General features: G+C 42.1%; 1 protein-coding gene across 15 annotated transcripts in view; it reads left to right on the forward strand.

The window, feature by feature from the left end:
• The window catches only part of tanc2a (tetratricopeptide repeat, ankyrin repeat and coiled-coil containing 2a), a 1,067,833-nt gene that overhangs the window by 144,413 nt on the left and 905,418 nt on the right, over positions 1 to 18,002 (forward strand). For all 15 annotated transcript variants that reach the window (XM_038778854.1, XM_038778853.1, XM_038778860.1 and 12 more), the window contains exon 2: positions 14,746 to 14,911. The gene's annotated coding sequence lies outside the window, so the exon portion shown is untranslated. The remainder of the gene's footprint in view (positions 1 to 14,745; positions 14,912 to 18,002) is intronic.

Consider the following 18,002-nt stretch of genomic DNA (forward strand, 5'->3'; position numbering starts at 1 on the left):
ATGGCTGTCACGAGGGGACATAATTTTAAGGTGATTGGAGGAAGGTATACGGGAGATGTCAGAGGTAGGCTCTTTACAGAGAGTGGTGGGTGTGTGAAATGCACTGCCAGCAGAGATGGTGGAGTCAGAATCATTAAGGACATTTAAGCGACTATTTTAAAAAAAAAAAATTTAAAGTACCCAATTAATTTTTTCCAATTAAGGGGAAATTTAGCGTGGCCCCTCCAACTAGCTTGCACATTTTTGAGTCATGGGGGCGAAACCCATGCAAACACGGGGAGAATGTACAAACTCCACACAGACAGTGACCCAGAGCCGGGATCGATCCTGGAACCTCGGCGCCGTGAGGCCGCAGTGCTAATCCGTTGCGCCACCGTGCTGCCCTATTTAAGCGACTCTTGGACAGCCCATGGACAGCAGTAATTTGAAGGGGTGTAGGTTAGGTTGATCTTAGATTAGGATAAATGGTCGGTACAACATCGCGGGCCAAAAGGCAGGTAGTGTGTGCTATAATATTCTATGTTCTAAGTTCTAAATGGCTGATATAACCAAAACAGAACCCACAGATTCTGTCAGCAACCCAGTGAGATGTCTGTGATCACTGTGAATCGTAAAAATCATTCAAATTTGTTTTTCCTCATAAATCTACACATTCTCCCCATGTCTGCGCGGGTTTCGTCAGGGCGCTCTAGTTTCCTCCCACAAGTCTCAAAAGATGTGCTTGTTAGGGAAATTGGATATTCAGAATTGTCCCTCTGTGTACCCGAACAGATGCCGGCGACTCGGGGCTTTTCACAGCAACGTCGTTGCAGTGTTAATGTCAGCCTACTTGTGACAATAAAAAGATTATTATTATTATTATCAATTCAAAAACCTTGTTTCCTGTGAAATCTTTCATCAGGGTTCAGCCTCAGTTCTGAGGTAGGGCTGATGTATCAAAGCCTGGTACATTCTGTAATTTAAGTATTACAATATCTAGTTTAAGCCCGCCCAGAATCACATGGATAAAATTAAAAAGTAAAGATTCCCTCAACAGCAGCAAATGCCGACCGTGCGTGGCAAAGATGAAATAAAGTAGTAAGTCGTAGTGGAAATTGACCTAAAAATGCAGTAGCAGCAGCTGACAAAATACAGTCAGTGAGTAATGTGCAGGCAGCGAAAGGAGTACCAGTGAATCGCTTCAAATATTTATTTAAAAAGTCATTTGGGTGTCCTATTGTCTGGAATTGGGTAACAAAGTGTGTGATGTAAGATTAAAATTTTTTTTTAGAATATCCAATTCATTTTTTCCAATTAAGGGGCAATTTAACGTGGCCAATCCACCTAACCTGCACATCTTTGGGTTGTGGGGGTGAAACCCACGCAGACACGGGAAGAATGTGCAAACTCCTCACAGACAGTGACCCAGGGCCGGGATTCGAACCCGGGTCCTCAGCGCCGTAGGCAGCAATGCTAACCACTGTGCCACCCTCAATGTAAGATTTTTAATGAATCTTCATATTAATGCTGCTGGACTACAACTCCCAGAATGCAACTTAAGACCATAAGACCATAAGACATAGGAGTGGAAGTAAGGCCATTCGGCCCATCGAGTCCACTCCGCCATTCAATCATGGTTGATGGGCATTTCAACTCCACCTACCAGCATTCTCCCCGATAAGAACTTAGGACAAACATACTTTTCACAGTCTGTTTCACCATTGCATTGGAAATGTTAAATTACTAATTCTCACCAACCGGGAACTGCAATATTCACCAGATGCTTTGTCTGGAATGTGTAATTTGACCCTTTCTGCTGTAGTCAGTATCGTCAGGCAGGTTGCAGAGTTCAGACAAGGCAAAGTGACGGCAACCTGACTTATGGATACTGGAAATTTGAAATAGAAACATAAAGGGCTGGAAATACTCAGGTCTGCCAGCATTTGTGTAGAGAACAGAGTTAACGTTTCAGGTCAATGACTTTTCATCTGAACTGTTGAGTGTTAAAAATGTTACATATTGAGCACTGGGTGGGTGGCAAAAAGAAAGGTTAGTAATAGGCGGATGACGGGAGAGATTGAATGGCAAAAAAGTCAGTCATACAGAGCCACAGGCAATGGTGATGTGGCAAGAAAGGAATAAAGGTGCCAACACAGTTGGTTTTGGAAAACAAAGCAAACACTATAGAATTCAGTGATTGCACGGTCTAAATTTCACAGTGTTGACAATGCTGAGTCTAGAGAATACTTATTTCAAGCTCATCTTGTTCATGAGGCCCACGTCCTCTTTCAACCTTATTCCGACTAAACTAAGGACACACTCACGCCCTTCTGGCATTAGCTTAGCTGCTATTGACAATGTTGTTCACTCCTTCAAATCTGTCACCATCACCTTTTTCCTGAACAGACCAACTCTTCTCTCCTGCAAACTTACCACCCCATCACCAGCTTTCCATTCATAGGAACTGGAGTGGGCCATTCAATTAGATCACGGCTGGCCATCTACCTCCGTGCCGTTTAGTGGCACCATCACCATATCTCTTGATAATCTCTAGAAATCTAACACTTTCTATCTTGGACATACTTAATGGTTGAGCTTCCACAGCCCTCTAGGGTAGAGAATTCCAAAGATTCACCACCCTCTGAGTGAAGAAATTCCTCTTCATCTCAGTCTTAAATGGCCTACCCCTTATCCTGAGTTTGTCTTCTGGTTCTGGACTCACCAGCCAGGGGATGAATCTTCCACCCTGTCATGTCCTGCAAAAATTCTGTAAGTTTCAATGAGGTCACCCCTAATTCTTGAAAATCTAGGGAATATAGACCCCCAAGACCTTAACAAAGTGCAGTCATCCCAAGGATTAATCTGATGAACCTCTGTTGCGCTCCCTCTGTGGAAGAAGATCTGCCCTTCATTAAAGGAACCAAAACTGTACACCATTCTCTGGGTGAGGTCTCGCGAAGGCTGTACAATTTGCAACAAGGCATCTTTACTCCTGTACTCAAATTGCCTTGCAATGAAGGCCGACATACTATTTGCCTTTCTAATTACTTGCTGCATCTGCATGCCAACTCATGAACAAAGACACTCAGTTCCTTTGGATATTCACATTTCCCAATTTCTTACTGTTTAAGAAAGAGTCTCCCTTTCTGTTTTTTCTACCAAAGTGAATAACTTCAAACTTACTCTCACATTCTAATTCTTACTGCCATATTCTAGCCCATTCATGAGCCTGTCCCAGTTCTCTTGAAGTCTCCTTGCATCCTCTTCACAACTTGCCATCACTTTGTCCATCAGCAAATTTGGAAATGTTACAAGTAGATCCCACATCTGAATAATTTATACAGCTGTGGATCTAGCTCTAATCTCCACAAGTAATAGTCTGCCATCCGTTTATTCCAATTCTGTTTTCTGTCTGTTTACCAAGTCCAATCCATACTGGTATATTTCCCCCAATTCCATGTTTTTCATTTCAAATTTTTCATTTTCATGTGCTCTAATTCTAATCCAAATACAAAATCCACTGCTTCTCCTTTACCACTGCTACACATATTACCCCCAAAACTCCCAAGTTTGTCAAACATGATTTCCCTTTCAAAAATCCATGTTGACGTGGCCCGTTTTTACCATTCGTTTCTGAATATCCAGTTATCTCGTCCTTTATAATAGAATCTAACTACTTACCTACTACAAGTGAGAAACTAACAGGCAAGTAGTTCTTCATTCACCCTCTTCCTTCCTCCCTTAAATGACGGGGTCACATTTGTTGCTTGTCAGTCTGCAGGAACATTTCCAGAATCTAGAATTTTGCAAGATAAATACCAATGAGTCACCATCTCTCTACTTCACTTTGGGATGAAATTCATCTGGTCCAGCGGGTCTATCAGCCTTCGACCCAATTAACTTTATAAGTACTACCGCTTTACTAATAATTTATTTAGCTCATCAGTTCTTTTTAAAAACGAAATTTAGAATACACAATGCTTTTTTTCCCCCAATTAGGGGGTAATTTAGTGTGGCCAATTCACCTACCATGCACATCTTTTTGGGTTGTGGGGGTGAGACCCACAGAGACACAGGAAGAATGTGCAAACTCGATGTGGACAGTGACCCAAGGCCAGAATTTAGCCTGCGTCCTCAGCGCAGATAGGCAACAGTGCTAACCACTGTGCCAACGTGCCACTCTTAGTTCCTCAGTTTCACAAGTTATTTGGCCGTTGAATATTTTGAGGAAAGTTTCTGATCTTCCGTGAAGATAGAGACAAAGTAAACGTTTAGTTTCTCTGCCATTTTCCTGTTTTCCACTATAAATTCTCCTACCCTCGTCTATAATGGGCCCAGATTTGTCCTAGTTAACCTTTTTCTTTTCACATGCTTAAAGAAGCTTTTGCAGTCTGCTTTTATGTTCCTTGCTAGTTTACATTCATATTTTCTTTTTCTTTACTTTAGCAGTTTCTTATTTTTTGTGTTTTGAATTGCTCCCAATCCTCTGGTTTACTACTACTTTTGGCATCCTGATAAGCCACTTCCTTTGATCCAATGAAATATTTAACTTCTTTGTTAACCACGGTGGATTTATTTTTCCCTTTGACTGTTTGTGCCTTTTGAGGACTGTATAGCTGTTGTAAAATGTGTAGTATTTAAATACAAGCCATTGTCTGTCTACTGACAAATCTGTGTATTTTCTCAATCCACCATAGATTGCTTGCCCCTTGCACCTACATAATTTCCTTTCTTCAGATTTAAAACCCTAATTTGAGAATGAACTACATTGCGTTCAAACTCAATACAAAATTGTCATATTATGGTTACTGTTTTCCAAAGGCTGCTTTGCAGCAAAGTTATTAATTCACCCGTTGTCATTGCACAGCATCAAATCCAAAATAGCCTGATCCCTAGTTGGCTCCTCGGCATACTGCTCCAGAAACCTGACTTGCGCACACTCCAGGGATTCCTCTTCCACAGCATTAGTGCTGATTTAGGTAACCTAACCTATTTGTAAATTGAAGTCACACATTAATATATTATCCATGTTTTACGCATCACTGATTTATGGATTTATACCATGCCCAACATTACTGCTACATTTTGACCGATAAATAACTCCCACCAATATTTGCTGCCCCTTGCTGTTTATCACCTCCATCCAAACTGATTCCACATCTTGATCCTTAGATCTATGATCCTCTCTTAGTTATGTATTCTCATAAAGAGTGCTATCACCTCCTTTTCCTTTTTGCCAATCTCTCCTAAATGATGAATATCCTTCGATATTCAGTTTCCAAACTTGGTCACCCTGTAACCATGTCTCCTTAATGGCAATTAAATTATACCCATTTAGCTCAATTTGTGCATTGAAATCATCAATCTTTTGGCGAATATACAAGAGAAGGAAGGGGTTAGGGTGCCAGGCAGGAAAGTTGAGACCACCATCAGATCAGCCATACAGACATAGATTACATAGAACATACAGGGCAGAAGGAGGCCATTCGGCCCATTGAGTCTGCACCAACCCACATTAAGCCCTCACTTCCACCCTATCCCCGTAACACAATAACACCTCCTAATCTTTTTCGACACCGAGGGCAATTTAGCATGGCCAATCCACCTAACCTGCACGTCTTGGGACTGTGGGAGGAAACCGGAGCACCCGGATGAAACCCATGCAGGAGAATGTGCAAACTCCACACAGACAGTGACCCAGCAGGAAATCGAACCTGGGACCCTGGCGCTGTGAAGCCACAATGCTATCCACTTGTGCTACCGTGCTGCCCATTTTAAAGGGCATTATGGGTTTTTACAGCAATCGACAATGGTTTTCATGGTCACCTTTTAGGCTTTTAATTATTTTTATTGAATTCAAGTTTTACCATCTGCTGTGGCGGGATTCGAACCCAGGTCCCCAGAGCATGATTCTGGGTCTCTGGATTACTAGTCCAGCTATAATACCACTGTGTCACTGACTCCCCATGAATAATAATCTTTTATTGTCACAAGTATGAAGTTACTGTGAAAAGCCCCTAGTTGCCACAAGCTGGTACGGGAATTGAAGCTGCGCTGCCGGCTTTGTTCTGCATTAAAAACCGGCTGTCTAGCCCACTGAGCTAAACCAGCCTTGATCTCATTGAATGGCTGAACAGGCTCGAGGGGCTGGGTGGCCTACTCCTAGAGCTGGATTCTCCGTTGGTGGAATCATCAGTTTCGTCGGAGCGCACTCACGCCTGCGGATTTCCCGATGGAGAAAACGGATGAAGAATCCCCCCCTTATTTTTATGTTCTGTTCAGTCGCCAGAATACCGGACACCTGCCAGCTCACTGCATGCACGTGAAAATACTTTTCTATTGTTGGATGAAAATATCTCACACAATTAATCAAGTGCTAGACTTGGAGAGTTTGTACATTTACAGCTTTTCATGAACCTAAAGAATGATTTACAAAAAAAAAATCAAGGGATGTTTCTCTCGTGCTGTCTCACCTAACTCTTTGACCAAGTTTTTGAACAGTCTTAAGGGAATGGGAGGAACGTTGCGTGGCAGCACAACTTAGTGTTAGGTGACATGAAGTATGCACAAGGATAAGTATCCACCCTTGAACACAACCAGAGTTTCCCTCCCCCACTGTCTACCTGGCCAAGTCTTTGGGCCATTGCCAGTCCCTCAGAGGCAATAACTTTGACTTGAAATGCTTCCTTGGAGGCTGGGGTGATGAGCTCTGTATAAATACCAGAAAATGTGTTTGACTTAACTTGGGGACTGTCCACCTGAAAGCTGGATTGGCTGGCATAAAACCATGTGAATGGCCACCCTACATTCTACCTCCCATTCTCTTATGACTGTTCAAAAACTTGGTAAAAGAGGTCGGCGTTAAGTCATCTGCCTGAAATATTCCTCATGTGGCATGTTGTCAAAATTGTTTTTGACTACGTTCCTATGAAGTGCCTTGGGACATTTTCCTACATTAACCATGTTGGGTAAATACAAGATGTTGTTAGCAGCTTGGGCCCCTGAGATCTTCGTTTTGGAATCCTTAGCTGAGGGCTCTTGTTTATGTCACCGTGGAGCACAGGCAGTTGTCTCAAAGTTGTCTACAATCTTCTGCTTACCACTCAGTGAGTAGGCAGTAAACTAGTTCTATGCCCAGGCAGAGAAGCAACATAATAGCTTTCCTCTTGTTTTAGGGATGACCAAACGGACAAGCAAGGAAATAAATGAGCTCTGAGGACTGGCTAGTCTGGCAAGCCCCGCCATAACTTTACAGAGAGCTGTATGGCCCAATATGTGCAGTTGTTGTAAACCTGGAAATGCGTGAGAGATTATTGGCCAGATCGATAATATCTTTCAAAATTCCCTGTTGCTGCAGGAGGTCGGTACATTGAGCAACATCCCACTTTCTTTGTCTCTAAGCACCTTCCATGCCAGACCAACGTAGCAATTTACTTTTGGGCCCCTTCAAATTTGTTAACCAATTAATGGATGATGCAAGATCATGTGAGGTAGTGTAACCATTTATTTGGGGCTGAATTAAAAAAAAAATTTATAGTACCTAATTATTTTTTCCCAACGAAGGGGCAATTTGGCGTGTCATATCAGCCTACCCTACACAGCTTTGGGTTGTGGGGGTGAAACCCATGCAGACATTGGGAGAGTGTGCAAACTACACACACATACTGACCCGGGGCAGGGATCGATCCTGGGTCCTCAGCATGTGAGGCAACAGTGCTAACCACTGTGCCATTGTACCACACGCTTTGGGGCTGAATCTGACATTCAGAGAATTAACTATTTATATTAAGTATTTATCACAGTATTGTTACGGTGCAGAAGGAGGCCATTCAGACCATCGTGCCTGCATCGATTTTCCAAATGAGCATTATGACCAACTGCCTTTTCTTGGTACCCCTGCACAGTGTGTTTATATTCAAATAATCATCTGGCTTTTTGAATGCTTTGATTAAACCTGCCTCCGCCACATTTCCAGGCAGTGCATTCCAAACTCGACTCATTTGCTGTGAAAATTATTTTTCTCATCATATTTGCTTCTTTTGTAAATCACTTTAAATCTGTCCCCTCTCATTCTTTACCCTTTTACAAGCAGGAGCAGTTTCTCACCAACTAATCTGTCCAGCGCCCTCATGATTTTGAACATCTCGATCAAATCTCCTCTTAACCTCTTCTCTCCAACAAGAAGAACAGTTCCTACCTCTCCAATCTATCTTCATAACTGAAGTTTCTCATCCCTGGAACCATTCTTTGAAACCTCTTCTGCTTACTCTCCAATGCGTGCATCTCCTTCCTATAGTGTGGAGCCCAGAACTGTACATAATACTCCAGCTGAGGTCTAACTAGTTCAACTTAACCTCTTTGCTCTTGTACTCTATGCACCTATTAATAAAGCCCAACTTACTATATGTTTTATTATTAACTACATTTTATTTTACGGTTTGTATTTACTGTCGACGCTATGACCAAGAAAGCACAACAATGTCTATACATCCTCAGGTATATTAAAGAAATTCGGCATGTCTGCAATGACTCTTACCACTTTTTATCTGTGTACCATAGAAAGCTTCTTATCTGGCTGCATTGCAGCCTGGTATGGCAACTGCTTGGCCCAAGACTGTAAGAAACTACAGAGAGTTGTGAGCACAGCCCAGTCCATCACGCGAACCCGCTTCCCATCCATTGCTGTCTACACCTCCCGTTGCCTTGGAAATTGAGCAGCATAATCAAAGACACCTCCCACACGGGTTATTCTCTCTTCCAACCTCTTCCGTTGGGCAGATGATACACAAGTTTGAGGACATGCATCAACAGATTCAAAGCCAGCTCCTTTCCGGCTGTTACCAGGCTCCTAAATGGCCCACTTATGGCTGAACTGATCTTTCCACACATCTTCTGCACAATTGTTATTCCGTATGTTTTGCCCGATGCCTATGTATATACATTTTGTATTATCATAAGAACATAAGAACTAGGAGCAGGAGTCGGCCATCTGGCCCCTCGAGCCTGCTCCGCCATTCAATGAGATAATGGCTGATCTTTGTGGACTCAGCTCCACTTTCCGGCCTGAACACCATAACCCTTTATTCCTTTATTCTTCAAAAGACTATCTAACTTTATCTTTAATGAAGGTGCCTCAACTGCTTCACTGGGCAAGGAATTCTACAGATTCACAACCCTTTGGGTGAAGATGTTCCTCCTAAACTCAATCCTACATCTACTTTCCTTTATTTTGAGGCTATGCCCCCTAGTTTCACCTACCAGTGGAAACAACCTCCCTGCATCTATCCTATCTATTCCCTTCATAATTTTATATGTTTCTATAAGATCCCCCGCATCCTTCTAAATTCCAATAAGTACAGTCCCAGTCTATTCAACCCCTCCTCATAATCCAACCCCTCAACCCTGGGATTACCCTAATGAATCTCTTCTGCACACCCTCCAGCGCCAGTATGTCCTTTCACAGGTAAGGAGACCAAAACTTAACACAATACTCCAGGTGTGGCCTCACCAACACCTTATACAGTTGCAGCATAACCTCCCTAGTCCAACTCCATCCCTCTAGCAATGAAGCACATCACCTGTTGCACATGTGCACCAGCTTTTTGCGACACATACACTAGCACATCCATGTCCCTCTGCAAAGCAGCATGTTTTAATATTTTATCATTTAAATAATAATCCCTTTTGCTGTTATTCCTACCAAAATGGATAACCTCACATTTGTCAACATTGTATTCCACCTGCCAGATCCTAGCCCATTCACTTAACCTATCCAAATCCCTCTGCAGACTTCCAGTATCCTGTGCACTTTTTGCTTTACCACTCATCCCAGTGTCGTCTGCAAACCTGGACACATTGCACTTGGTCCCCAACTCCAAATCATCTATGTAAATTGTGATCAATTGTGGGCCCAACACTGATCCCTGAGGGACACCACTCGCTACTGATTGCCAATCTGAGAACATAGAACATAGAACATACAGTGCAAAAGGAGACCATTCAGCCCATCGAGTCTGCACCGACCCACTTAAGCCGCACTTCCACCCTATCCCCGTAACCCAATAACCCCTCCTAAGGATAATTTATCATGGCCAATCCACCTAACCTGCACGTCTTGGGACTGTGGGAGGAAACCGGAGCACCCGGAGGAAACCCACGCACACACAGGGAGAACGTGCAGACTCCGCACAGATAGTGACCCAGCGGGGAATTGAACCTGGGACCCTGGCGCTGTGAAGCCACAGTGCTATCCACCTGTTCTTCCCATTAAGAAACACCCATTAATCCCCATTCTTTGCTTTCTATTAATTAACCAATCCTCTATCCATGCTACTACTTTCCCTTAACGCAATGCATCTTTATCTTATGCAGCAAACTTTTGTGGCGAACCTTGTCAAAAGCTTTCTGGAAATCCAGATATGCCACATCCATTGGCTTTCTGTTGTCTACCACACTGGTAATGTCCTCAATAAATTCCATTAAATTATATTGCCACGACCTGCCCTTTAGGAATCCATGCTGCTTCTGTCCAATGGGACAATTTCCATCCAGATGCCTCGCTATTTCTTTATGATTATAGATTCCAGCATCGTCCTTACTACCGAAGTTAAGCTAACTGGCCTATAATTACCCGCTTTCTGCTAACCTCCTTTTTTAAACAGCGGTGTCACGTTTGCTAATTTTCAATCTGTTGGGACTCAGAGTCTAGTTCATTTTGGTAAATTTATCACAAGTGCATTTGCAATTTCCCTAGCCATCTCGTTTAGTACTCTGGGATGTATTCCATCAGGGCCAGGAGACTTGTCTACCTTTAGCCCCATTAACTTGCCCATCACTACCTCCTTAGTGATAACAATCATCTCAAGGTCCTCACCTGTCATAGCCTCATTTCCATCAGTCACTGGCATGTTATTTGTGTCTTCCACTGTGAAGACCGACCCAAAAAATCTGTTCAGTTCCTCAGCCATTTCCTCATCTCCCATTATTAAATCTCCCTTCTCAACCTCTAAAGGTCCAATATTTACCATGCCACACTTTTTTTTGTTTTATATATTTGTAGAAACTTGCTATCTGTTTTTATATTCTGAGCAAGTTTACTCTCATAATCTATCTTACTCTTCTTTATAGCTTTTTTAGTGGTTTCATGTTGCCCCCTAAAGATTTCGCAATCCTTTAGTCTTCCACTAATCTTTGCCACTTGGTATGCTTTTTCCTTCAAGTTGATACTCTCCCTTATTTCCTTAGATAGCCATTGTCAATTTTCTCTCTTTCTACCATCCTTCCTTTTTGTTGGTATAAACTTTTGCTGAGCACTGTGAAAAATTGCTTGGAAGGTTCTCCACTGTTCCTCAACTGTTTGTCTTTTCTCCCAGTCCACCTCAGCTAGCGCTTCTTTCATCCTATTGTAATCTCCTTTGTTTAAACACAAAACACTAGTATTTGATTTTACCTTCTCACCCTCCATCTGTATTTTAAATTCCACCGTATTGTGATCGCTCCTTCCGAGAGGATCCCTAACTATGATATCATTAATCAATCCCGTCTCATTACACAGGACCAGATCTAGGACCGCTTGTTCCCTTGTAGGTTCCATTACATACTGTTCTAGGAAACTATTGCGGATACATTCTATAAACTCCTTAAGGCTGCCTTGACCGACCTGGTTAAACCAATCGATGTGCAGATTAAACTCCCCCATAATAACTGCTGTACCATTTCTACATGCGTCAGTTATTTCTTTGTTTATTGCCCGTCCCACCGTAATGTTACTATTTGGTGGACTATGGACAACTCCTATCAGTGACTTTTTCTCGTTATTCCTGATTTCCACCAAATGGATTCAACCGTACCCTCCATAGCACCAATGTCATCCCTCACTACTGCCCGGATGTCATCCTAAAATAGAAGAGATACACCACCTCCGTTACCATCCACTCTGTCCTTCCAAATAGTTTGATACCCTTGGATATTTAACTCCCAGCCATGACCATCCTTTAACCATGTTTCAGTAATAGCCACTAAATCATAGTCATTCACGATGATTTGCGCCATCAACTCATTTACCTTATTCTGAATACTACAAGCATTCAGGTAAAGTACCCTTATGTTGGCTTTTATACCTCCGTTTTGAATCTTAACACCTCCATCAGTAACCTCTCCTAAGTTATTTTTCTTTTTAATTTTACTACTAATTTTCCTTGTCGTTGAAACCATATCTTCATGCAACAACCTGCTGCTTTGCTTTCCATTTATGTTTTTACTTCCCGTTTTATTCCTTTTAGTATTACTGGGCCTATTCACAGAGCTCCCCACAGTCACTGTACCCTGTACTATGGCCCTTTTTGATTTTTGACTATGGATTCTCTGCCTTACACTTTTCTCCTTGCTGCCTTTTGTTTCTGTCTCCGTTTTAGTACCCTCTGACTTCCTGCATCGATTCCCACCCCCCGCCACATTAGTTTAAACTCTCCCCAACAGCAGTAGCAAACAACCCCCCCCCCCCCCCCCCCCCCCCCCCCAAACCCCACCTCCCCCCCAAACCCCACCTCCAGGACATCGGTTCCAGTCCTACCCTGGTGCCTATGTCCTATGTTTTTCATATATGGAGCGATCTGCCTGGATTGTACACAGAACAATACTTTTCACTGTACATTGGTGCACGTGACTAAATCTAAATCAAATCTACCGTTTGTACAATTTAAGCTGCAAGGTCGGTTTTGTGATGCGCATTTTATTTGAGAACAGATATTCATTGAAAGTGATTTCAGTAGCATAGCTCTCGCATTTTAATATGCACTGAGTGCCATCATCATCATGCTTGGGGATGTCATTGGGTGGACCAGCACATGCAAGGAAGGATGACATAGGTAACCAGAAACTGAAAGCATCCACATTATTTCTAACCAATCTGTCAAACCAAACACTAGGAGAGCGCTGTGGCAGTGGATGCAGTATTTTGTGTCTGTTATCTGCTTTATTAGGTTGAAAGTTGTTACAATTTTCTGCGGGCTGAGGGTGAGAGAAATGGGGAGAGGTCTGTGAATCTTGATCACATTCTCGCATGCCCCGCCTCCCATCTGTGCTCTGCCTATTCTGGGATTCTGCTTTCTTTGCCCACCACTCACCCCGCTATGGTCAGCTGTGTTCTGCCTGTGATTCAGGTTCAGCCTGAGGAGGGCCCCAGTGGTGTGCGAGATTGGGGGTTCATGCATCCATTTTTAAAAATACATTTAAAGTACCAATTCTTTTTAAAGGGCCAATTTAACGTGGCCAATCCAACTACCCTGCACATCTTTGAGTTGTGGGGGTGACAGCCACACAGATATGGAAGAATGTGCACATTCTCATGGACAGTGAACTTGGGTCCTTGGCGCCATGAGGCAGCACTGCTAACCACTGCACCACAGTGTCACCCTGGGATTCATGCATGCATGACAGCAAAAATCTTGCAACTGGAGGCTCTTATACCATGTCAGTATTTACTGTTGATTTTACTATTCACATGCAGCACTGGGTTTTCTTTTTGTGCAAATGCCCCCCACCCCCAAATCCCCAATTTTGCCAGACAAGTGGGCTCTGCACTGCTCTTCACGTGTGCTCTGCTTCCAGCTTGAAATTAGTGTCATGGGAATGTCACTTTAAGAAATGTTTGTCTTCTCAAGTGGCTGCTGTGATGTCATTGGATAGGTGGAGTTGGGCTCTGGCTCTGCTTTATACTTTCGTTTTGAGCTGGAAGCTGTTTTTGGCTCTGAGTTTTAGTTTTGTTTTCAGTTGGAGAGCTGCATTCAAACCTCTCTCTGCATGCTAAAGAATGTCTCCAGATCACTTGATGATTTCAAAGTAATACCTGTTTCTGTAAGGAATGCAAACCTACTGTCTTTGTTAAAAAGGGTCTTTGACTGATGGATGTTGTTACGAAAATTACTAAGGGTTACCTATAGAGTATTGCATCTTTGGGGGGATTATCAGTGTTGGTGGTTGATAAGATGTTTACTGTGTGTTTATTTTTTTTTAAATTTAGAGTGGCCAATTCATTTTTTCCAATTAAGGGGCAATTTAGTGTGGCCAATCTACCTACGCTGCACATCTTTGGGTTGTGGGGGCGAAACCCACGTAAACACGGGGAGAATGTGCAAACTCCACACGGACAGTGACCCAGAGCCAGGATTGAACCTGGGACCTCGGCGCCGTGAGGCAGCAGGGCTAACCCACTGCGCCACCGTGCTGCCCTGTACTGTGTGTTTATAAAATGTTAACTGGATTCATGGAATAAACATTGTTTTTGTTTTAAAATACTTTAGATCTCTGTTGCATCACACTGTAAAGTGGGCCCTTGTGCTCCCCATAATCAAAATTTATTAAAATTGTGCGTCCGGTGAACTCCATAATATACTTTGGGGTTCTCCAAACCCTGGCCAATAGTATAAGACTGAGCTAAACATTACATCTGTGATCAAAATGTCACATGAGTCCCTAAATAATAAGGAATAAGTTGCTGAGATTTTTCTTTAAGTTATGAAAACTGTTCCTTGATCTCGAAATAGGAAATGTAAACGGTCTCGGGTTAATCTGAATTTGCCAGCGAGTGCTTCTGTAGTTGGATCCTCATGTCAATTGCTGGTTTGTCAATGGGCAACGCTCTTAGTTTGGATAAGGAGAAATTCTTTGTTCTGAATTTAGCAAAGGACATATTGTTATGTTAGACTTTATTCTGATAAAATATGGTTTGGAGACTAATCAACACTTTCCTTACCATTCTCTCTGCAGGGTGAAACTGATGCGACAGATCTGGACTAATCCATTGGGACCTAACTAATTTCATTGAAGTTAAGTTTGTGAGTCTTAGCAGCCAGCAGCAGATGTCACCTGCTGGTCATTCATAAATGTTGATGGCGTATTTGTGCTTCGCTTTGGTTCCCGATAGACTTGCACAGTAAGAATATTTTCCTGAAATCCTTTCTGCCTTAAGTTATTTATGTAGTTAGTTTTGTGCATGAATCTTGCAGTGGAACTATACAGAATAAAGTGGAGGAAGTATTTTGACCGTGTATTTTTAAAACATTTTGTTCAGTAAAACATATTGATGTTGGGGGATAGATTATCTGAATCCTGTAGTTTTTGTTCTGGGCTTCCAGACGACAAATATAATCCCCCTTGCTTTTTCTCCATATCCTTTAATATTCCTTGTTTTTGGATAACTACTTAAATCCTTTTTAAAATCATTTTTGGACTCTGCTTTAATAATGACATAAAGCAGGGAGCTCCCCATATGTGTAAATGATTTTTTTTCTACTTCCCTGTTTCAATTCTTGTGACTATTTGAAATTTGTGCACTATTGTCTTGTAAATCTGATCAGTGTTTGTTATCATAACCTTTGTTCTGAAAACCATTTATTAGGTCACCGGGCACTCGAAACTACTCAGTTTTTCATGGTCTTCACCCATAAGCTTTACACCTTCACTCTGATCCTCTTGCCTCTAACCAAGTTAGGTCCTTGGTTTACTGATCTTCAGACTGCAGTCTTCAGTGCTCTTCTCCATATACTCATCACCATCAATGTAATCTACAAACATTAATGAACATGGCACTTCCTGTCTTTCTTGTTCAGTTAGAACTGCCACGGCACAAGTGGCTATGGGCAGCATGGTCGCACAAGTGGCGTGCACTGTGGCTTCACAGCGCCAGGGTTCCAGGTTCGATTCCCCGCTGGGTCACTGTCTGTGCGGAGTCTGCACGTTCTCCGTGTGTGCATGGGTTTCCTCTGGGTGCTCCGGTTTCCTCCCACAGTCCAAAGACATACAGGTCAGGTGGCTTGGCCATGCTAAATTGCCCTTAGTGTCCAAAAAGGTTGGGAGTGGTTATGGGGATAGGGTGGAAGGGCTTAAGTGGGTCGGTGCAGACTCGATGGGCCGAATGGCCTCCTTCTGCACTGTATGTTCTATGACAGTCAGGGAAAAGGGGCTCAGTGCCGATCCTTGGTGTAATCTAACTTTGACTCTGAAACTCTCTGCCGCCCTCACTGCTTATTACTCTTGTCTGGTACTTGTTGTTCATCACCTGTAATAGTGGTCGGTACATCTTGGGGCTTCACAAAATCTTGCACCTATCCAGATTTTCACCAGAGGCACCCAATCGTAGACCGTCTCCAGATCTGTATCTTTTGGACTGCACTCTTCTGAATTCCAACTTGGTGTTAAATGTCTAATTTAATATATTATTTACAAGCTTTTTGTTGTAAATTAATACAACCAACCTTTATTGCATTTCCTATATTTGCTGCATTAAGTGGGTAAATAAACATGCTTTTACAAACTTCAGACATTTGTCCCTAATTTAACTGGTCTGTGCAAAATACGATTTTTCTGGAAAACTGGGAATGGCTAAGCAGCATTCTGAAAGAGACTATTAGCTGTTTGAACTGTTTCAAGTTGCCTCATACAAGTACTGTACTATTATTTTGCTTATATTTTTGCTTTTGTGTATGATGGATAAATATAATTAAATGTAGCTACAGTTGTAATATTTAGAATGGGTGAGAGATATGGGCACTGCTGGCATTTATTGCCCATTTCTAATTGACTGAGAAGAAAAGCCACCTTGAACTACTGCAGTCCATGTGGTCAAGGTATGATCATAGTGATGTTATGCAGGGAGTTTCAGAATTTTAACCCAGTCACCATGAAGGAATGGCAATGTACATCCAAGATTGTTTTACTTGGTTAATTTAGAAGTGCTTCTTTTCCTATGTGCCTGCTGCTCTTGCCTTTCTAGGTGGGGAAGATTATAGGTTTGGACGGTCCTGTTAAAGAAACCTTGGTGAGTTGCTGCAAGTGTTATATAACCATTGTGATTATTGGTTGAGTGACTGAGTGTTTAAAGCAGTGGATGAACTGCAAATCAAGCAGGTTGCTTTATCCAGGATTATGCCAGGTTTCTTGGCTGTTGTTCAGCTGCATCCACCTTGTTAAATGGAGGGTATTCCATCGTTCTCCTGGCTGTGCATTGTGGGTGATGGAGAGGCTATGGAGAGTTGGAAGATGAGGATCTTCTCATAGAATATAGATCTGACCTGTTTTATGAACCATGGCATTTAGTTGGTTGAATCTGTTGATTTTCTGGTCAGTGAGGACCCCAGGATGTTGGTGGGGCATTTGGCTTCGTAATGTCAAGCAAAGGTGGTTGGATTCACTCTAGTTGGAGATCGTCATTGCCTGGTTTTTGCATGTGGCAGAAGCATTTATAAAAAGTCTTTTACAACCTCTGAACATAAAATGCTTGTAATGTAGTATACATGTTGCCCAATTTGCACACTGCGCTCCCACAAACAGCAGTGTGATGATGACCAGATAATGTTTTTATGAATTTTATTTTCAAAGGATTTGTTACACTGGGAGAGAGGGCAAACTGATTTAAAAAAATATATAATGTCTTTGATTTAGATGTTGCAAATAGTCTCAGTTGCTCTGGTGGAATTTCTCTCAGCTGTCAAAGTGTGAGCAGAATTTTCAGAGCAGGTTGTTGTATGTTGATGGGTCTGAAGCATCCTCAGTGAGGTCAAAGCTCTTAATAAAAAATATTAATTTTTTTCAGGCAGAGAAATGTCTCGTGAAAGAACTGCATAATTGTAATAATGCTAACAGTGGTGGATATGTGCACTGAACTGAGTTCATGCATTGTTTTTCAATCTGCACTTGGATTCGGTATGTGATTGACAATTAATGAGATGTTAAAGCAGACTTCTTGTTTTTCAAGTTCCCTTGACAGACATGCCTCATTTTTATAAATACTTTGTATTCAAAACCTGAATGCTAGAGTTTACCAGCTATGAATTTCACATTTTTGTTCTGTTGTGAATATTTTTTAGCTTGTAGTTTTTGAATACAATCTATTTAAATGGAACTATTAAAATACACCCAGTTGTGATCTGGAAGTAGATAGGATCAGAGCTCCGTGAAATCCAGTGTGCATGTGGTACTTGTAATATGGTGTTTCTGCTTGTGAAATAAATCTAGATCGTTACTCT

The sequence above is a fragment of the Scyliorhinus canicula genome, chromosome 19, assembly GCF_902713615.1.
Source record: "Scyliorhinus canicula chromosome 19, sScyCan1.1, whole genome shotgun sequence".
Taxonomy (NCBI): domain Eukaryota; kingdom Metazoa; phylum Chordata; class Chondrichthyes; order Carcharhiniformes; family Scyliorhinidae; genus Scyliorhinus; species Scyliorhinus canicula.